This window comes from Mesoplodon densirostris, chromosome X (assembly GCF_025265405.1).
Source record: "Mesoplodon densirostris isolate mMesDen1 chromosome X, mMesDen1 primary haplotype, whole genome shotgun sequence".
NCBI lineage: Eukaryota > Metazoa > Chordata > Mammalia > Artiodactyla > Ziphiidae > Mesoplodon > Mesoplodon densirostris.
The window spans coordinates 115,430,058-115,452,164 of NC_082681.1; the positions used below are offsets into that span (position 1 = coordinate 115,430,058).

General features: G+C 43.5%; 1 pseudogene; it reads right to left on the reverse strand.

The window, feature by feature from the left end:
* Positions 1-1,965: 1,965 nt before the first annotated feature.
* Positions 1,966-3,398, reverse strand: LOC132482031 (melanoma-associated antigen B4-like; annotated as a pseudogene).
* Between the last annotated feature and the right edge of the window lie 18,709 nt (positions 3,399-22,107).

Genomic DNA, 22,107 nt, shown 5'->3' on the forward strand with positions numbered 1-22,107 from the left:
AGGGCTGTGTTCTACGTGGAGTCCCTCTATCCCCATTTAGAGACACTAGATTTCCAGTCTCTACTGAGTGAGGCTGTTCCCCATAGACCAAGGCCCTCGCCTCCCTGAGACCACGCCCAGTGGAAAGAGGGGCCACGCCAGCCAGAAAGCTTTGTCCTGCGCCTCCTGGGGCTGACGTCAGGGGTGGGACTCTGCATTCTCCTCTGTTCTGGAGTGAGTGGTCCTCTTGCTCCTCATTCAGGGTCCTCATCGTGAGGCCTGACCAGACCCAGGCCTCCACCCTCCACTCCCCTGAAGCTGTGCTCGTCGGAACAAAGGCATTACCTTCTTGGAAATTCTGAATTGGAAGTCAGGATGAACCAGATCTGTCCAAAGCTGTTGGGGTCTTCTGAGGAGCAGGATTTTACAAGGCCCCACTCTTCTGGAGTCAGTGGCCCCTCAGTCCTAACTCAGGTTTCTTACCTTGACTTCAGGTAGCATATGGGACTCCACCCTCCCTACTGTCTGCCAGCCTCAGGCCAAGGCTTTCACCTTCCTGAGACACCAGAAGGGGAGGTAAGAGACCTATTCCCTGGCTACCCCTGCCAGGGGCCTCTGTGTGGTCCCCCTTTGTTATGGGGAGTCCACTCATCAGCACCCAGTGTCCTCACCCTGAAGCAAATTAAGGCCTGTTAGGATCTCCTACCTGGGCAGAATTGGAGATGCTGCCACAAGACCAAGGAACCCACCTCCCTGAGAACCTCTCCACCCTTGCCCCGGAGGAGAAGAAGGGGTACCTTCAGACAGACAGCTCTGCGCATGGCCACAGAAGGGAGAAAGCAGGGTATACCTTGTGGGGCCCCCTTCTGTTCTAAGGCCCTCACCTTGAGTAACTCTCAGAGGCTGGGACTCCTCCCTCCACTGACCTGAGGACACAGCTCTTAAACCAAGGCTTTTATGTCCCTGAGAAACTTGAAGAGTAAATGAGGAGATGCTGATCTTTTCAGGGTATCTGACGTTGCATAAGTAGAAGACCCCATTGTCACCAAAATAATTTTTTTTATTCATAGCATTCACTTATTCAGCGTTACTATTACTGTAATTCAAAACAGTGCTTTGGGAACAGGGCCCCTTTTATCCCATGAGATACATTTTGGAGTGGTGAGAAGAAAAATGAATTAAAAGACGTAAAGTCTGGCTTAGGCTGGGAGGAGTGGAAGAGTGTAGGCTCTAGACGATTCCAGACCAGGGGACTAGACCCAGCAAGGTCCCTTAATCAGTCTTGTGAACTTGAGAAATTTGCAAGTTATTCACCTATAAAGGGAGTCTGCTAAATCCTATCCTGCATGAATGCTGGAATGTTATGTACTACATGGAAAGCAGTGGCATACTCATTAAGAAATATTGGGTTTTTGATGAATGGCAGTTATGATATGATTATTATGAACCCCCAAAATACCATCCTCCCATCAGAGTTTATTTTTAATCCAGTAGGTGGCAGAGAATATGCAGTGCACTAGGACAAAAGAAACAAATACTCACAAATGAGCTAAATCAGTCAAAGTATCTTTTATTTCTACCAAAAGAAAGTTTCAAAGAAATAAGGCAAACTACAAATTAAATACCTTTTACTCTGTTTTCTCCATTTTTTGTTTCTAAATATTTTCTGTGGTCGCCTTTCACATTTCCATGAAAATCTCTATTGCACTGCCATGTTTTCTACTTCTGGATCACACAGAAAATATAGATGGTCGTGAATTTCTTTTATATATACCAAAACTGTAACTTTAGAACTCTTTGAACAGCAATAAGTATGCAAGCAATGTCATTCACGAATTCGTATTCTTAAGAAAACACACTATTACAAGAAAAAAAACATTTGAAAAAACCTAAATAAATCAATCAATAATATATAGAAGTTACTAGTTTAAAACAGGAAGATAAATGAGATCTATACTTTGTTCCCTCCACCCCTACTACTCTGCACTATTTAGGAGCCTGACTGCTCTCTTCCAAAACAAAGTGAGCAATCTGCCCGCGGCCTCCCTCCCTACATGTGGGAGGAGCTGCGGGCCTTGGCCCTGGAACGTGCTCTGCGCTTAGCAACAGCTGCAGCCCCTGCCGCGGCTCTCACTCTTGCTCTCTCTTCCTCATCTTTCATAGCCTCCTCATAGAGATCTGGGAAGGCCCTGGGGACGGTATCATTGATCTTGGCCATATACTCCAGCACTTTCATCTTGCTGGTTTCAGCGTGGGCTCTCGGGCCCCACAAGAACTCATAGTGCGGAGGATCGCTGTTGGGCACCTGGCTGTACGTCAGGTACTTCTGCTGCAGGAAATACTTGTTGATGAGCCTCCTGGGCTCCCCAAAGATCAAGTGGATCCTCCCAGCATAGAAACCCAATGAATTGAGGAAATCCCAGATCTCCTCCTCGGTGGCACGGTTGCCGTTCTCGAAGATCTTGCCCAGGATAGCCATCAGGAGACCGGACATGGGCAGCCCCGACTCATCACTCGGATTTCCCTCGCTGCACAGGCCCAGCTTGTTGATGAGGGCGTAGGAGTGACTGCTGGGGTCGACTTCCTTCAGATCGAGGCCAAAGACCAGCTCCATGTACTCAGAGGCTCTCCTGAGGATCTCAGGGAAGTGCTTCTTGTACTTCTTGTTGACCATCTCCAGCAGTGCTGCCTGCGAGATGAGCTCCTTCATGTTGTACTTATCCAGCAGGAACTGCCCCAACTTCTTGGCCTGCTTGGTCAGAGGATCGGTGTAAGTGCTGTGAACGGAAGGTGCTGCCTGGGCGGTACTTGCACTTTCCTCGTCTTGGCTCTGGGCACCCTCTTCAGATCCTGGGCATGAAACCCCTGCAGCACGAGAGCTCGTGGCTGGGCCTCCCTGAGGCTCCTGGCGAGTGCCAGCAGCAGGGGAGCTCGGGGAAGTACCCCGAGACACAGAAGCGGGGGAGGAGGGCGACTCTTCTATCTCTGCCGCCGCCGCCGCCTCAGTGGCCTGGGCACCCTTGAGCCTCTGAGTCTCCCCCCGGGCCTGGCGGCGTTTCTTATGGGCATGGCGCTTGCTCCTCCGGCCCCGAGGCATGATGACACAGGTCAGGGCCAGCAGGCGGGAGCGTGGGCAGGAAGGCAGGCAACGAGGGCACCTGGGGGAGGGACAAGGAGATGCTGTGAGCACCTTCAGCGGGGAGAGTCCTCCCTGGCTTTAACCAAGGCCGCCTCTGCAGGGTCCGTGAGGGCACTGCCCGAGGGCCCACAGGGCTCCTGTTCTCCTGCTCAGCCTGTCCCCTGAGAGCCCTGTGGAGGACGGTCGGGTGAGCCTTGGGGCACAGCCAGCCAGCCCTGCCTGGGCGGTACGGGGGTGACAGTGGGGGCTGGCAGGGGAGGTAGGTCCCCGCGGTTCCCATTCAGAGTCAGGATGACAGTTGTTGGCAAGACTCCCCCACCCCACCCCCCACCCCATGCCCTCTGCTGCTCTGAAGTTGACACCACCATCCTCCGTGACACCCAGGAGGAGGAAAGGAGGGAGCGTTCAGCCCACCACCGAAGGGCCCTGGGACCCTCCCTTCTGCTGCCTCGTGGCTGCCCCTTCAGAACAAAGCTCTAACCTCCCTTGGACCTGGCAGAGGAAATTACGGGCAGGCTCGGCCTGACAGTCCTTTCTTGGGAGTTTAAGGGTTGGCAGGAGGGGACAGGCCGTGTTCTCTCTGGCCCCTTCTCCTCGGGGTGGGTGACTCCCTTAGTCCTCACTCGGGGTCCTCCCTGGACGGCCGGTGCAGCCTGGACCTCCTCTCTTGCCCCGAGGGCCATCTGCTCGCACCAGTGCCGGCACCTGCCTGAGTCTCACTAGGAGGCAGTGAGGGTGACCAGGCGGCCGCACGTGGCAGAGTTGTACCAAGCCTGCAGCGTGCGGCAGACAGGTCGAGGCCCTGTGGCTGGCGGCCCCACTGGCCCTCACTCAAGGGCTTGGGCTGACTCTTGGCGGTGCTTAGGGACGCGCCTTCTGCTGGCCTGCACCTCCCCTCTCAGACAGCAGCCCTCCCTTCTCCGCGTGTGGCCAGGAGGAAGCGGCTGACAACAGGGGAGGGGTTCTGAGGTGCCCTTGCGACGGGGAGGACGGTCCTCACCCTGACTCCTCCCGTGCCCTGGAAATCCTCCCTCTGCTGACCTGCGGCCAGCCCCTCAGAACAAGGCCCCCTCCTCCCTGGGTCTCCTGCGTCCGTCCGCCCGTCCGCGTTCGCACTGAGGGAGCCCCTCAGTCTTTAGACCTGCCCGGAAGCTCCCAGGCCGACGTCAGGGGCGAGGTCTGCGTGGCCGCCATTTTGGGGTGTGGAGCCCCTCGGTCCCCACAGGGGTCCCGTCCTTCACAGGGCCTGGGACGCTCCCTCAACTGAGGTGAGCCAGGGTCCACCAGCCTCAGAGCGAGGCCTTCCTTGCCCGAGACCCCGTGGGGGAAGCGGATGGACTTTGGGCCTAACGGCCAGGCCCGAGCCTCTCGGGCCGAGAGCAGGGGCGGGGTGGGCGGGGCCTGTTCCGTCTCTTTTCAGAGGGAAAGTGGATTGGGGGTGTCGCGGGCGTCCCCGCACTTCTAACTGGGGTTACCTCACACTTTGACACCTGAAGAGACGTGGGATTCCTCCTGCGGCTCACCCTCACCGGACGGCAGCTCTCAACAATGGCGTCGCCCCCACCGCGTGTGTAGGAGGACGTCACATCCGGTCATGCGCATCTGGGCTCCAGGAGCACAGCATGGGGGGGGCGGGGGCTGGGGCCGGGGCGGGGCGGGGCGGGGCAGGGCGGGAAGGGGGTCGGAGGGTGGTTCCAGGGGAGCTTCCCGCGGGCCTGGCACGAGGCCCTCTCGTTGACTCTTGGCAGGTTCTGGGACTTTTCCCTCTGCTGAGCTGAGTCAGCAGGCGTCACACCTTGGCTCTCATTTCTGTCGGCACCCCCAGCTGGAAGTATCTGGGGGCCTGAGCCTCACAGCCATGCCTGGGTCCCCCGAGACCGACAGTGAGGGCTCTTTGGGGCCCCCTCTTCTATGGTGGATGGTGCTCTCAGTCCTCCCTCAGTGTCTTCTCTTGACTCCCTGTAGGTGCTGGGCTACCTCCCGTCTGCTGACCTGAGGCCAAGGCCTCACATCAAAGACATCAACTCCCTGAGACTGCTGGTGTGAAGTGCAGGCACGTCTCATCTGGACACTTCTGCCTGGAGCCTCCCAGAGATGGCTGCTGCAGGTAAGATGAGCTGAGGGGAAAGGAGGCGAGACTCTCTTCTGTGGTTCGGAGCCCGTCAGGTCTCACTCAGGGTCGTCACGTTGACTGCTGGCAGGGCCTGCGATTCCTTCCTTCTCTGGTATGAATCCATCCCTGTCCCCAACCATGCCCCACAGAATCCCAGAGGAGTTAGTGAAGGGGCGCCTTAGCCTGACAGTTCTCACTGTGGTCTCTCTTTGTTGACATCAGGGGCATTGCCCAGAAGTTCAGAAATGAATTTCTGTCCTTTTGTACAAGTACTGTGTTACTTGCTTTTCTCTTTGAGTCCGTGTGTGATAGTCTATTAAGATGATCATTTAAAAAGGCCAGTCGTCATCCACGAACAAAGTTTCAGATGGTTGTTTCACAGCCTGTGGACCACACTGCCACATCCAGCCCAATCTTTGGTGTCCCATGCTCCTGGCATGCGGGCTCTGAAATGCTGCCTCAGGTTCCTTCAGTGAAGCAGTGGAGAGTCATGGTCCCAGAGCACAGTGGAAGAATCAAGGGCTCAAGTTTAAAGGCTTTCCTCTAATCAATCCTGTCATCTGCCTCTCTTGCAGGCTACAGACCTGTCTCGAATTCAGGGCATCCCCCTACCTGCCCACACTCAGGTTCTAGTTCAGTGGAGACTTATCGTCCCTCAGGGATTATTTAGTTTTGTGTTTTTGCGTTTGTTAATGTTTTTTCTTTATTCCTTCCGTAATGTTTCCATGGTTGATTTTGGGTACAGGAAACAGGAGCCCATGTTTGATTGTCATCAGCTGTTATGGATAAGGTACTAAATCTGTAAATGAATTAAACAAAATCGATATTCTTACAATAGCTGTGCCTCACGAGTACACATAACATACTATTCTGGTTGAGACTTCTTTTTCCTACGTCAATCAGGAAATTCTTATTGTTGCCTGCATGTAGGTTATATACTTTTTTTTTTTTTTTGCTGTACGTGGGCCTCTTACTGTTGTGCCCTCTCCCATCACGGAGCACAGGCTCTGGACGTGCAGGCTCAGCGGCCATGGCTCACGGGCCCAGCCGCTCCGCGGCATGTGGGATCTTCCAGGACCGGGGCACGAACCCGTGTCCCCTGCATTGGCAGGCGGACTCTCAACCGCTGTGCCACCAGGGAAGCCCTATATACATTTTTGTATGGTTTCTTTCTAGGTATGTTTTTTATATTGTTGCTTTTGTCTATGTTGTTTTTTCTTTTTTCTTTTTTTTTTGATTTCTTTTAACATCTTTATTGGAGTATAATTGCTTTACAATGCTGTGTTAGTTTCTGCTTTATAACAAAGTGAATCAGTTATACATATACATATGTCCCCATATCTCTTCCCTTTGCATCTCCCTCCCTCCCACCCTCCCTATGCCACCACTCTATGTGGTCACAAAGCACCGAGCTGATCTCCCCGTGCTTTGCGGCTGCTTCCCACCAGCTAGCTATTTTACGTTTGGTAGTGTATATATGTCCATGCCTCTCTCTCGCTTTGTCACAGCTTACCCTTCCCACTCCCCATATCCCCAAGTCCATTCTCTAGTAGGTCTGTGTCTTTATTCCCGTCTTACCCCTAGATTCTTCATGACATTTTTTTCCTCAAATTCCATATATATGTGTTAGCATACGGTATTTGTCTTTCTCTTTCTGACTTACTTCACTCTGTATGACAGACTCTAGGTCTATCCACCTCATTACAAATAGCTCAATTTCGTTTCTTTTTATAGCTGAGTAGTATTCCATTGTATATATGTGCCACATCTTCTTGATCCATTCATCCGATGATGGACACTTAGGTTGTTTCCATCTCCAGGCTATTGTAAATAGAGCTGCAGTGAACATTGTGGTACATGACTCTTTTTGAATTATGGTTTTCTCAGGGTATATGCCCAGTAGTGGGATTGCTGGGTCGTATGGTTGTTCTATTTGTAGTTTTTTAAGGAACCTCCATACTGTTCTCCATAGTGGCTGTATCAGTTTACATTCCCACTAACAGTGCAAGAGTGTTCCCTTTTCTCCACACCCTCTCCAGCATTTATTGTTTGTAGATTTTTTGATGATGGCCATTCTAACAGATGTGAGGTGATACCTCGTAGATTTGATTTGCATTTCTCTAATGATTAGTGATTTTGAGCATCCTTTCACATGCTTGTTGTCGATGTGTATATCTTCCTTGGAGAAATGTCTATGTAGGCTGTCTGCCCATTTTTGGATTGGTTTGTTTGTTTTTTTGATATTCACCAGCATGAGCTGCTTCTATATTTTGGAGATTTATCCTTGGTCAGTTGCTTCATTTGCAAATACTTTCTTCCATTCTGAGGGTTGTCCTTTCATCTTTTTTATGGTTTCCTTTGCTATGCAAAAGCTTTTAAGTTTCATTAGGTCACATTTGTTTATTTTTGTTTTTATTTCCCTTTCTCTAGGAGGTGGGTCAAAAAGGATCTTGCTGTGATTTATGTCATGGAGTGTTCTGCCTATATTTTCCTCTAAGAGTTTATAGTGTCTGGCCTTACATTATGTCTTTAATCCATTTTGAGTTTATTTTTGTGTATGATGTTAGGGAGTGTTCTAATTTCATTCTTTTCCATGTAGCTGTCCAGTTTTCCCAGCACCACTTACTGAAGAGGCTGTCTTTTCTCCACTGTATATTCTTGCCTCCTTTATCAAAGATAAGGTGACCATATGTGCGTGGGTTTATCTCTGGACTTTCTGTCCTGTTTCATTGGTCTGTACTTGTGCTTCTGTGCCAGTGGCATACTGTCTTGATCACTGTAGCTTTGTAGTATAGTCTAAAGTCAGGGAGCGTTATTCCTCCAGCTCCATTTTTCTTTCTCAAGATTGCTTTGGCTATTCGGGGTCTTTTGTGTTTCCATACAAATTATGAAATTTTTTGTTCTAGTTCTGTGAAAAATGCCAGTGGTAGTTTGATAGGGATTGCATTGAATCTGTAGATTGCTTTGGGTAGTAGAGTCATTTTCACAATGTTGATTCTTCCGATCCAAGAACATGGTATATCTCTCCATCTATCTGTATCATCTTTAATTTCTTACATCAGTGTCTTATAATTTTTTGCATACAGGTGTTTTGTCTCCTTAGGTCAGTTTATTCTTAGATATTTTATTCTTTTTGTTGCAGTGGTGAATGGGAGTGTTTTCTTAACTTTCAGATTTTTCATCATTAGTGTATAGGAATGCCAGAGATTTCTGTGCATTAATTTTGTATCCTGCTACTTTACCAAATTCATTGATTAGCTCTAGTAGTTTTCTGGTAGCATCTTTAGGATTCTCTATGTAGAATATCATGTCATATCCAAACAGTGACAGTTTTACTTCTTCTTCACCAATTTGGATTCCTTTTATTTCTTCTCTGACTGCTGTGGCTGAAACTTCTAAAACTATGTTGAATAATAGTGGTGAGAGTGGGCAACCTTGTCTTGTTCCTGATCTTAGTGGAAATGGTTTCAATTTTTCACCGTTGAGGTTGATGTTGGCTGTGGGTTTGTCATATATGGCATTGATTATGTTGAGGTAAGTTCCCTCTATGCCTACTTTCTGGAGGGTTTTTATCATACATGGGTGTTGAATTTTGTCAGAAGCTTTTTCTGCATCTATTGGGATGCTCATGTGGTTTTTATCCTTCAAATTGTTAATATGGTTTTTTACATTGATTTGCATATATTGAAGAATCCTTACATTCCTGGGATAAAGCCCACTTGATCATGTTGTGTGATCCTTTTAATGTGCTGTTGGATTCTGTTTGCTAGTATTTTGTTGAGGATTTTTGCATCTATGTTCATCAGCGATATTGGCCTATAGTTTTCTTTTTTTGTGACATCTTTCTCTGGTTTGGTATCTGGGTGATGGCGGGCTTGTAGAATAAGTTTGGGAAATTTCTTCCCTCTGCTCTATTTTGGGAGAGTTTGAGAAGGATAGGTGTTAGCTCTTCTCTAAATGTTTCATAGAGTTCACCTGTGAAGCCATCTTGTCCTGGGCTCTTGTTTGTTGGAAGATTTTTAATCACAGTTTCAATTTCAGTGCCTGTGATTGATGTTATATTTTCTATTTCTTCCTGGTTCAGTCTCAGAAGGTTGTGCTTTTCTAAGAATTTCTCCATTTCTTCCAGGTTGTCCATTTTATTGGCATAGAGTTGCTTGTAGTAATCTCACATGATTCTTTGTATTTCTGCAGTGTTAGTTGGTATTTCTCCTTTCTCCTTTCTAATTCTACTGATTTGAGTCTTTTCCCTTTTTTTCCTTATAAGTCTGGCTAATGGTTTATCACTTTTGTTTATCTTCTCAAAGTACCAGCTTTTAGTTTTCTTGATCTTTGCTCTCGTTTCCTTCATTTCTTTTTCATTTATTTCTGTTCTGATCTTTATGATTTCTTTCCTTCTGCTAACTTTGGTTTTTTTTGTTGTTCTTCTTCTTTCTCTAATTGCTTTCAGTGTAAGGTTAGGTTGTTTATTTGAGATTTCTCTTGTTTCTTGAGGTAGCATTGTATTGCTCTAAACTTCCCTCTTAGCACTGCTTTTGCTGCATCCCATAAGTTTTGGGTCATCGTGTTTTCATTGTCATTTGTTTCTAGGTATTTTTTGATTTCCTCTTTGATTTCTTCAGTGATCTGTTGGTTATTAAGTAGTGTGTTGTTTAGCCTCCATGTGTTTGTATTTCTTACAGATTTTTTCCTGTAATTCACATCTAGCCTCATAGTGTTGTGGTCAGAAAAGATACCTGATACGATTTCAGTTTTCTTAAATTCACCAAGGCTTGATTTGTGACCCAAGATATGATCTATCCTGGAGAATGTTCCAGGAGCACTGGAGAAGAATGTGTATTCTGTTGTTTTTTGGATGGAATGTCCCCTAAATATCAATTAACTCCATCTTGTTTCATGTGTCTTTTAAAGCTTGTGTTTCCTTATTTATTTTCATTTTGGATGATCTGCCCTTTGGTGAAAGTGAGGTGGTAAAGTCCCCTACTATTATTGTGTTACTGTAAATTTCCCATTTTATGGCTGTTAGCATTTGTCTTGTATATTGAGTAGCGCCTATGTTGGGTGCATAAATATTTACAGTTGTTATTTCTTCTTCTTGGATTAATCCCTTGATCTTTATATAGTGTCCTGCTTTGTGTCTTGTAATAGTCTTTATTTTAAAGACTATTTTGTCTGATGTGAGAATTGCTACTCCAGCTTTCTTTTGATTTCCATTTGCATGGAATATCTTTTTCCATCCCCTCACTTTCAGTCTGTATGTGTCCCTAGGTCTGAAGTGGGTCTCTTGTAGACAGCATATATATGGGTCTTGTTTCTGCATCCGTTCAGCCAGTCTATGTCTTTTGGTTGGCGCATTTAATCCATTTACATTTAAGGTAAGTATGGATATGTATGTTCCTATTATCATTTTCTTAATTGTTTTGGGTTCGTTATTGTAGGTCTTTTCCTTGTGTTTCCTACCTAGAAAAGTTCCTTAGCATTTGTTGTAAAGCTGGTTTGGTGGTGCTGAAGTCTCTTAGCTTTTCCTTGTCTGTAAAGGTTTTAATTTCTCCATCGAATTTGAATGAGATCCTTTCTGGGTAGAGTAGTCTTGGTTGTAGGTTCTTCCCTTTCATCACTTTAAATATGTCCTGCCACACCTTTATGGCTTGCAGAGTTTCTGCTGAAAGTTCAGGTGTTAACCTTATGGGGGTTCCCTTGTATGTTATTTGTTGCTTTTCCCTTGCTGCTTTTAATATTTTTTCTTTGTATTTAATTTTTGATAGTTTGAATAATTATGTGTCTTGGCATGTTTCTCCTTAGATTTATCCTGTATGGGACTCTCTGTGCTTTCTGGCCTTGATTGACTATTTCCTTTCCCATATTAGGGAAGTTTTGACTATAATCCTGCAAATACTTTCTCAGTCCCTTTCTTTTTCTCTTCTTCTTCTGGGACCCCTATAATTTGAATGTTGGTGGGTTTAATGTTGTCCCAGAGGTCTGTGAGACTGTTTTCAATTCTTTTCATTCTTTTTTTCTTTATTCTGCTCTGTGGTAGTTATTTCCACTATTTCATCTTCCAGGTCACTTATCCATTCTTCTGCCTCAGTTATTCTGCTACTGATTCCTTCTAGAGAATTTTTAAATTCTTTTATTGTGTTGTTCATCATTCTTTGTGTGCTCTTCAGTTCTTCTAGGTCCTTGTTAAACGTTTCTTGTATTTTCTCCATTCTATTTCCAAGATTTTGGATCATCTTTAGTGTCATTACTCTGAATTCTTTTTCACGTAGACTGCCTATTTCCTCTTCATTTGTTTATCCTGGTGGGTTTTTACCTTGGTCCTTCATCTGCTGTGTATTTCTCTTTCTTCTCATTTTGCTTAACTTACAGTGTTTGGGGTCTCCTTTTCACCGGCTGTAGGTTCTTAATTTCCGTTGTTTTTGGTGTCTGCCCCCAGTGGGTAAGCTTGGTTCAGTGGGATGTGTAGGCTTCCTGGTGGAGGGGACTAGTGCCTGTGTTCTGGTGGATGAGTTTGGATCTTGTCTTTCTGGTGAGCAGGACCACGTCTGGTGGTGTGTTTGGGATGTCTGTGACCTTTCTATGATTTTAGGCATCCTCTCTGCTAATGGGTGCGTTTGTGTTCTTGTCTTGCTAGTTGTTTGGCACGGGGTGTCCAGCACTGGAGCTTGCTGGTCGTTGAGTGGAGCTGAGTCTTAGTGTTGAGACAGAGATCTCTGGGAGACGTTTTGCTATTTGATATTATGAGGGGCCAGGAGGTTTCTGGTGGACCAATGTCCTGAACTTGGCTCTCCCAACTCAGAGGCTCAGGCCTGACACCCAGCCAGAGCACCAAGACCCTGTCAGCCACATTGCTCAGAAGAAAAGGGAGAAAAAAAATGAAGAAAAATAAAATAGTTATTAAAATAAAAAAGTATTACAATGAAACATTAAAAAGTAATAAAAAAGAGAAGAGAGCAACCAAACCAATAAAGAAATCCAGCAATGATAACAAGTGCTAAAAACTATACTAAAAATAAATGGGCAGACAGAACCCTAGGACAAATCGTAAAAGTGAACCTATACAGACAAAATCACACAAAGAGGAATACATGTACACACCACAAAAAGAGAAAATAAAATATATATATATCAAAAGAAAAAGGAAGAGAGCCACCAAATCAATAAACAAATCTAACAACGATAATCTCTAAATACTAAAAAGATCAACATAAAATAGAAACAAATTAGATGCAGAAAGCACACCTCAAGTCTACAGTTGCTCCCAAAGTCCACCTCCTCAATTTTGGAATGATTCTTTGTCTATTCAGGTATTCCACAGATGCAGGGTACATCAAGTTGATTGTGGAGAGTTAATCCGCTGCTCCTGAGGCTGCTGGGAGAGGTTTCCCTTTCTCTTCTTTGTTCGCACAGCTCCCAGGGTTCAGCTTTGGATTTGACCCCACCTCTGCATGTAGGTCACCATCTGGCTTCTGTTCGTCCCCCAGACAGGAGGGGGTTAAAGGAGCAGCTGATTGGGGGGCTCTGGCTCACTCAGCCCAGGGGGAGGGAGGGGTATGGAATGCGGGGCGAGCCTGTGGCAGCAGAGGCTGGTGTGACGTTGCAGCAGCCTGAGGCGCGCCTTGTGTTCTCCCGGGGAAGTTGTCCCTGGATCACGGGACCCTGGCAGTGATGGGCTGCACAGGCTCCCAGGAGGGGAGGTATGGAGAGTGACCTGTGCTTGCACACAGGATTCTTGGTGGCTGCAGCAGCAGCGTTAGTGTTTCATGCCCGTCTCTGGTGTCCTTGCTGATAGCCATGGCTTGCGCCCATCTCTGGAGCTCATTTACGTGGTGTTCTGAATCCCCACTCCCCATGCACCCCGAAACAATGGTCTCTTCACTCTTAGGCAGTTCCAGACCTTTTCCTGGACTCTGTCCCGGCTAGCTGCAGTGCACTAGCCCCTTTCAGGCTGTGTTCACACAGCCAACCCCAGTCCTCTCCCTGGGATCTGACCTCTGAAGCCTGAGCTTCAGCTCCCAGCCGCCACTCGCCCAGGCGGGTGAGCAGACAAGCCTCTCGGGCTGGTGAGTGCTGGTGAGCACCGGCCCTCTGTGCTGGAATCTCCCCGCTTTGCCCTCCGCACCCCTGTGGCTGCGCTCTCCTCCGTGGCTCCGAAGCTTCCCCCTCCGCCACCCACAGTCTCCGCCCGCGAAGGGGCTTCCTGGTGTGTGGAAACCTTTCCTCCTTCACAGCTCCCTCCCACTGGTGCAGGTCCCATCCCTATTCTTTTGTCTCTGTTTCTCCTTTTTTCTTTTGCCCTACCCAGGTACGTGGGGAGTTTCTTGCCTTTTGGGAAGTCTGAGGTCTTCTGCCAGCGTTCAGTAGGTGTTCTGTCGGGGCTGTTCCATAGGTAGATGTATTTTGAATCTATTTGTGGGGAGGAAGGTGATCTCCACGTCTTACTCCTCTGCCATCTTGAAGGCCCTCCTGACTAATAAACTTAAGTTGTTGATAACTTCTTATGCCTCTTCTCTGTAGGTTTTAATAAGGTTAATTGAGAAAAGTGTCTCTTGTACAGGTACCAAGTTGCCTGGTAAACTCTGGCCAATCCTGCTAAATGGAGGACATTCTTAGGCCTGTTCTTCCTATTGCAAGGTGTGAATATATAATTCCAAATATTTTATTTTTTCACCCATATTGAGTAACTTTCTTGAACAAATATTTTCCCAAGGCAAAACTTAACAAATAAGTTGCTTGTATATATGATGTTTAAAAAATATTTCACTGGATTGAAATGCCACACAATCATGTTCTTTCAACTTCTCTCCTTTTCAGAACAGAATATAAATTTTTTCAGTTAGAAATATGAGCTCCGTCAAAATATCCTTCCAACACATCTAGATTTCTAGGCACAATTATAAAATTGCAAAATGAGATGTTATACTTCTTTAAAGTTCTCATAATTAAATTTCATCTGCTTCTCCCTTGCTTTTATCTATTTAAGAAAAGTTGTATATACTTAAGGTGTACAACATGATAATTTGATATACCTAGTGAAATGATCACTAAATCAAGCTAATTAACATATCTCCTCACATAGTTCTATTAGTGTGTGTGATGAGAGCCCCTGAAATGTACATTTTTATCAAATTTCCAGTCTTCATTACAGTATTTGTAACTATAGGCATCTTGCCCAACATCCATCTCTAGACTTACTCATACTATGTAACTACAACTTTCTACCCCTTGACTAACATCTCCCCATTTCTCCCACCTCCCCACTCCTGGTAACCACCATTCTACCTTCTTCTCTCTGTTTCTGTGTATTCTACTTTTTAGGTTCCACATATCAGTGAGATCATGCAGGGTCTTTTATTGTTGTTATTGTTTGTTTTGTCTTTCTGTCTGGCTTATTTCACTTAGCATAATGACCTCCAGTTTCACCCATGTTGTTGCAAATGGCAGGATCTCCTTTTTTTAAGGCTGAATCATATTCTAATAATATACACTAATATACATGCATACACACATTCCATTTTTATTCATTCTTCTTCTATCAACAGATACTTAGGTTGTTTCCATATCTTGGCTATTATGAATAATACTGCAATGAACATGGGAGCACAGATATCTCTTCAAGGCACTGATTTCATTTCCTTTGCTTATGTACCAGAAGTAGGATTACTGAATTATATGGTAGTTCTATTTTTAGTTTTGTTGAGAAACCTCCATTGTGTTTTCCATAATGGCTGTACCAATTTACATTCCCACCAAGAGTGTATAAGGGCTCTGTTTTCCCCATATCCTCAGGAACATTTGTTATCTCTTGTCTTTTTGGTAATATACATTGTATCAAGTCTGAGGTGATATCTCATGTGGTTTTGATTTGCATTTCCCTGATGATTAGTGATGTTGAGCATCTTCTCATATACCTGTTAGTTATTTGTTTATCTTCTTTGAAAAAATGTCTATTCAGGTCCACTGACCATGTTTTAATTGGGTTCTTTGTTTTTTGCTTTTGAGTAATAGGAGATCCTTAGATACTTTGGATATTAACCCCTTATCAGATATACGGGTTACAAATATTTTCTCCCAATTTATAGGTTGCCTTTTCATTTTATTGATTGTTTCCTTTGCTATGTAAAAACATTTACTTTGATGTAGTCTCGCTTGTTTAGTTTTGCTTTTGTTGCCTGAGGTTTTGGTGTCATTATAATAATTCCTTTTTTATATGCTTTGTTTTTAATACTTGCAGTTTGTAACTGAAGTTCTTTGTTGCTCCATTTTGTGACTACTTTGATTAAAGCTTTCCTACTGGTTTTGGACAAAGTGCAACTAAATTTTAGAATCATTTAGAAAACTGTTGCATTGACAATATATATGGTCAATTGATTTTCTACAATGATACGTGAACAATTGGATGTCCACGTGCAAAAAAAAAAAAAGAGGGAGGGAACACCCATCCATACCTAGCACTACATATAAATATTAATTGAAAATGGACCCTAGAGATAAATGTAAACCCCCAATTATGAAACTTAAAGAAGAAAACATAGGAGAAAATTTTAATGGCCTGGGATTATCAAAGATTTCTTATATACAACACCAAAAGCATAATGCATAAGAGAGAAAAAGAAAAATTGGACTTCACAAATGAAGAACTTCTGCTCTTTGAAAGACATTGTTAAGAGGATGAAAATAGAAACGATACTTCTCAAAAATGAGTTTTATCCATGATATATGTAAAAGAACATGTACACTTATATGAATACACACGCATGAATATACACATATATACAAACTCAAATCACTGAAAGAAAGCAAACAACCCAGTGAAATAAAATGAACAAAAGAGTAAAAAAGTACTCCTCCAAAGAAGATAAATGGATGGTAAAGATATATGTGTGTTTAATCATTAATCATTAGGGAAATAAAAATAAAACTACAGTGAGATATCACTGAACATGTTTTAGAATATCTAAAATTTAAAAGTCTGACCATACCAGGTATTGGCAAGGACATGCAACTAAAGGAAGTTTTTCAAAACATTTTTATTTTATATTGGAGTATAGTTGATTCACAATGTTTAGTTTCAGGTGTACAGCATAGTGATTCAGTTATACATACACGTGTATCTATCCTTTTTCCATTTAGGTTATTACAGAGTATTGAGCAGAGTTCCCTGTACCATACAGTAGGTCCTTGTTGGTTTTCTATTTTAAATAGAGCAGTGTGTACATGCCAATCCCAAACTGCCAATCTATCCCTCACCCCACCCTTCACCCCCCAACCCCAGTAACCATAAGTTCATTCTCTATGTCTGTGAGTCTGTTTCTGTTTTGTAAATAAGTTGATGTGTATCATTTTTTTAGCTTCTGCGTATAAGCGATATCCTATGATATTTGTCTTTCTCTGTCCAACTTATTTCACTTAGTATGATAATCTGCAGGTCCATCCATGTTGCTGCAAATGGCATTATTTCATTATTTTTAATGGGTGAGTAATGTTCCATTGTATATATGTACCCCATCTTTACCCATTCATTTTTTGGGGGGTGGGTACGCAGGCCTCTCACCATTGTGGCCTCTCCCGCTGCGGAGCACAGGCTCCGGACGCGCAGGCTCAGCGGCCATGGCTCACGGGCCCAGCCGCTCCACGGCATATGGGATCCTCCCAGACGGGGGCACGAACCCGTATCCCCTGCATCGGCAGGCGGACTCTCAACCACTGCGCCACCAGGGAAGCCCTACCCATTCATGTTTTGATGGACATTTAGGTTGCTTCTGTGTCTTGGCTATTGTAAACAGTGTTGCAATGAGCATTGGGGTGCATGTATTCTTTAGAACCATGTTTTTCTCCAGATGTATGCCCAGGAGTGGGATTGCAGGATCATATGGTAGCTCTATTTTTAGTTTCTTAAGGAACCTCCATACTGTTCTCCATAGTGGCTGTACCAATTCACATTCCCACCAACAGTGTAGGAGGGTTCCCTTTTCTCCACATCCTCTCCAGCATTTATTGTTTGTAGACTTTTTGATGATGGCCATTCTGACTGGTGTGAGGTGACACCTCACTGTAGTTTTGATTTGCATTTCTCTAATAATCAGTGATGTTGAGCATCTTTTTATGTGTTTGTGGGTCAGCTGTATGTCTTCTTTTACGAAATGTCTATTTAGGTCTTCTGCCCATTTTTTGATTGGGTTGTTTGGTTTTTTTTTGATATTGAGCTGTATGAGCTGTTTGTAAATTTTAGAGATTAATCCCTTGTTGGTTGCATTGTTTGCAAATGTTTTCTCTCATTCTGTAAGTGTCTTTTCATTTTGTATGTGGTTTCCTTTGCTGTGCAAAAGCTTTTGAGTTAATTAGGTCCCACTTGTTTATTTGTGCTTTTATTTCCATTACGCTGGGAGACAGATTGAGAAAGGTATTGCTGCAATTTATGTGAAAGAGTGTTCTGCCTATGTTTTCCTCTTTGAGTATTATAGTGTCTGGTCTTACATTCAGATGATTAATCCATTTTGAGTTTATTTCTGTGTATGGTGTAAAACAGTGTTCTAATTTCATTTGTTTTCCATGTAGCTGTTTAGTTTTTCCAGCACCACTTATTGAAGAAACTGTCTTTTCTCCACTGTATAGTCTTGCCTCCTTTGTTGTAGATTAATTCACCATAGGTGCATGGGTTTATTTCTGGGCTTTCTCTCCTGTTCCATTGATCTATATTTCCGTTTTTGTGCCAGAACCATACTGCTTTGACTACTGTAGCTTTGTAGTATAGTCTGAAGTCAGGGAGCCTGATTCCTGCAGCTCTGTTTTTCTTTCTCAAGATTGCTCTGGGGCTTCCCTGGTGGCGCAGTGGTTGGGTGTCCGCCTGCCGATGCAGGGGACACGGGTTCGTGCCCCGGTCCGGGAGGATCCCACATGCCGTGGAGCTGCTGGGCCCGTGAGCCATGGCCACTGGGCCTGCGCGTTTGGAGCCTGTGCTCCGCAACGGGAGAGGCCGCAACAGTGAGAGGCCCGCGTAGCGAAAAAAAAAAAAAAAAAAAAAAAAAAACATTGCTCTGGCTATTCAGGGTCTTTTGTGTCTCCACACAAATTTTAAGATTTTTTTTGTTCTAGGTCTCTGAAAAATGCTGTTGGTAATTTGATAGGGATTGCATTGAATCTGTAGATTCCCTTGGGTAGTACAGTCATTTTGACAATATTGATTCTTCCAATCCAAGAGCATGGTATATCTTTCCATCTGTTTGTGTCATCTTCGATTTTTTTCATCAGCACCTTATAGTTTTTGGAGTACAGGTCTTTTGCTTCCTTCGGTAGGTTTATTTCTAGGTAGTTTATTCTTTTTGATGCGCTGGTAAATGGGATTGTTCCTTTAATTTCTCTGTCTGGTCTTTTGTTGTTAGTGTATAGAAGTGCAACAGATTTCTGTGTATGAATTTTGTATCCTGCGACTTTACTGAATTCATTGATGAACTCTAGTAGTTTTCTGGTGGCATCTTAAGGATTTTCTGCAAACAGTGACAATTTTACTTCTTTTCCAATTTGGATTCCCTTCATTTCTTTTTCCTCTCTGATTGCTGTGGCTAGGACTTCCAAAACTATGTTGAGTAAAATTGGCAAGAGTGCACATCCTTGTCTCGTTCTTTATCTTAGAAGAAATACTTTCAGCTTTTCAGTGTTGAGTATGTTGTTAGCTGTAGGTTTGTCATATATGGCCTTTATTATGTTGAGGTATGTTCCCTCTATGCCCACTTTCTGAAGAGTTTTTATCATAAATGGGTGTTGAATTTTGTCAAAAGTTTTTTCTGCATCTATTGAGATGATCATATGGTTTCTATTCTTCAGTTTATTGATGTGGTGTATCACAGTGATTGATTTGCAGATATTGAAAAATCCTTGCATCCCTGGGATAAATCCCACTTGATCATGGTGTGTGATCCCTTTAATGTATTGTTTGATCTGGATTGCTAGTGTTTTGTTGAGTTTTGCTTCTATGTTCATCAGTGATGTTGTCCTGCAATTTTCTTTTTTTGTGGTATTTTTGTCTCGTTTTGGTATCAGGGCGATGGTAGCCTCATAGAATGAGTTTGGGAGAATTCCTCCCTCTGTAATGTTTGGGAATGATTTCAGAAGGATAGGTGTTAACACTTCTCTAAATGTTTGATATAATTCACCTCTGAAGCCATTTGGTCCTGGACTTTTTTTTGTTGGGAATTTTCAAAACACAGTTCCAATTTCAGTACTTGTGATTGGTCTGTTCATATTTTCTATTTCTTCCTGATTCAGTCTTGGCAGGTTGTGCATTTCTAAGAATTTGTCCATTTCTTCCAGGTTGTCCATTTTATTGGCATAGAGTTGCTTGTAGTAATCTCTCATGATCCTTTGTATTTCTGCAGTGTCAGTTGTTACTTCTCCTTTTTCATTTCTAATTCTATTGATTTGAGTCTTCTCCCTTTTTTTCTTGATGAGTCTGGCTAATGGTTTATCAATTTTGTTTATTTTCTCAAAGAACCAGCTTTTGGTTTCATCTATCTTTTCTATTGTTTTCTTCATCTCATTTCATTTATTTCTGCTCTGATCTTTATGATTTCTTTCCTTCTACTAACTTTGAGTTTTGTTTGTTTTTCTTTCTCTAGTTGCTTTAGGTGTAAGGTTAGGTTGTTTGAGATTTTTCTTGTTTCCTGAGGTAAGATCGATTGCTATAAACTTTCCTCTTAGAACTACTTTTGCTGCATCCCATAGGTTTTGGATCGTCGTCCTTTCATTTTCATTTGTCTCTGGGTATTTTTTGATTTCCTCTTTGATTTCTTCAGTGATGATCCATTGGCTGTTTAGTAGCATATTGTTTATCCTTCAGGTGTTTGTGTTTTTTACCATTTTTTTCTTAGACTTAATTTCAAGTCTCATAGCATTGTGATCAGAAAAGATGCTTGGTGTGATTTCAATTTTCTTAAATTTACCAAGGCTCGCTTGTGGCTCAGCATGTGATCAGTCCTGGAGAATGTTCCACGTGCACTTGAGAAAAATGTGTGTTCTGCTGCTTTTGGATGGAATGCTCTATAAGTATCAATTAAATCCATCTGGTCTAATGTGTCATTTAAGGCCTGTGTTTCCTTACTGATTTTCTGTTTGGATGATCCGCCCATTGGTGAAAGTGGGGTGTTAAAGTCCCCTACTATGAGTGTGTTACTGTCGATTTCCCCTTTTATGGCTGTTAGTATTTGCCTTATGTATTGAGGTGCTCCTATGTTGGGTGCATAAATATTTACAATTGTTATATCTTCTTCTTGGATCGATCCCTTGATCATTATGTGGTGTCCTTCTTTGTCTCTTCTAATAGTCTTTATTTTAAAGTCTATTTTGTCTGATATGAGAATTGCTACTCCAGCTTTCTTTTGATTTCTATTTGCATGGAATATCTTTTTCCATCCCCTTACTTTCAATCTGTATGTGTCTCTAGGTCTGAAGTGGGTCTCTTGTAGACAGCATATATATGGGTCTTGTTTTTGTATCCATTCAGCCAATCTGTGTCTTTTGGTGGGAGCATGTAGTCCATTTACATTTAAGGTAATTATCGATATGTATGTTCCTATTCCCATTTTCTTAATTGTTTTGGGTTCATTATTGTAGGTCTTTTCCTTCTGTTGTGTTTCTTGCCTAGAGAAGTTCCTTTAGCATTTGTTGTAAAGCTGGTTTGGTGGTGCTGAACTCTCTCAGCTTTTGCTTGTCTGTAAAGGTTTTAATTTCTCCATCAAATCTGAATGAGATCCTTGCTGGGTAGAGTAATCTTGGTTGCAGGTTTTTCTCCTTCATCACTTTAATTATGTCCTGCCACTCCCTTCTGGCTTGTAGAGTTTCTGCTGAGAGATCAGCTGTTAACCTGATGGGGATTCCCTTGTGTGTTATTTGTTGTTTTTCCCTTGCTGCTTTTAATATGATTTCTTTGTGTTTAATTTTTGACAGTTTGATTAATATGTGTCTTGGCGTATTTCTCCTTGGATTTATTCTGTAATGGACTCTCTGTGCCTCCTGGACTTGATTAACTATTTCCTTTCCCATATTAGGGAAGTTTTCAACTATAATCTCTTCAAATATTTTCTCAGCCCCTTTCTTTTTCTCTTCTTCTTCTGGAACCCCTATAATTCGAATGTTGGTGCGTTTAATGTTGTCCCAGAGGTCTCTGAGACTGTCCTCTGTTCTTTTCATTCTTTTTTCTTTATTTTGCTCTGCATCAGTTATTTCCACTATTTTATCTTCCACCTCACTTATCCGTTCTTCTGCCTCAGTTATTCTGCTATTGATCCCATCTAGAGTATTTTTCATTTCATTTATTGTGTTTTTAATCGATGCTTGATTCATCTTTAGTTCTTCTAGGTCCTTGTTAACTGTTTCTTGCATTTTGTCTACTCTATTTCCAAGATTTGGGATCTTGGAAATAGAATCTTGGATCATCTTTACTATCATTATTCTGAATGCTTTTTCAGGTAGACTGCCTATTACCTCTTCATTTGTTAGGTCTGGTAGGTTTTTATCTTGCTCCTTCACCTGCTGTGTGTTTTTCTGTCTTCTCATTTTGCTTATGTTACTGTGTTTGGGGTCTCCTTTTTGCAGGCTGCAGATTCGTAGTTCCCGTTGTTTTTGGTGTGTGTCCCCAGTGGCTAAGGTTGTTTCAGTAGGTTGTGTAGGCTTCCGGGTGGGGGGGACTAGTGCCTTTGTTCTGGTGGTTGAGGCTCGATCTTGTCTTTCTGGTGGACAGGTCCACGTCTGGTGGTGTGTTTTGGGGTGCCTGTGGCCTTACTATGTTTTTAGGCAGCCTCTCTGCTAATGGGTGGGGTTGTGTTCCTGTCTTGCTAGTTGCTTGGCATAGGGTGACCAGCACTGTAGCTTGCTGGTCGTT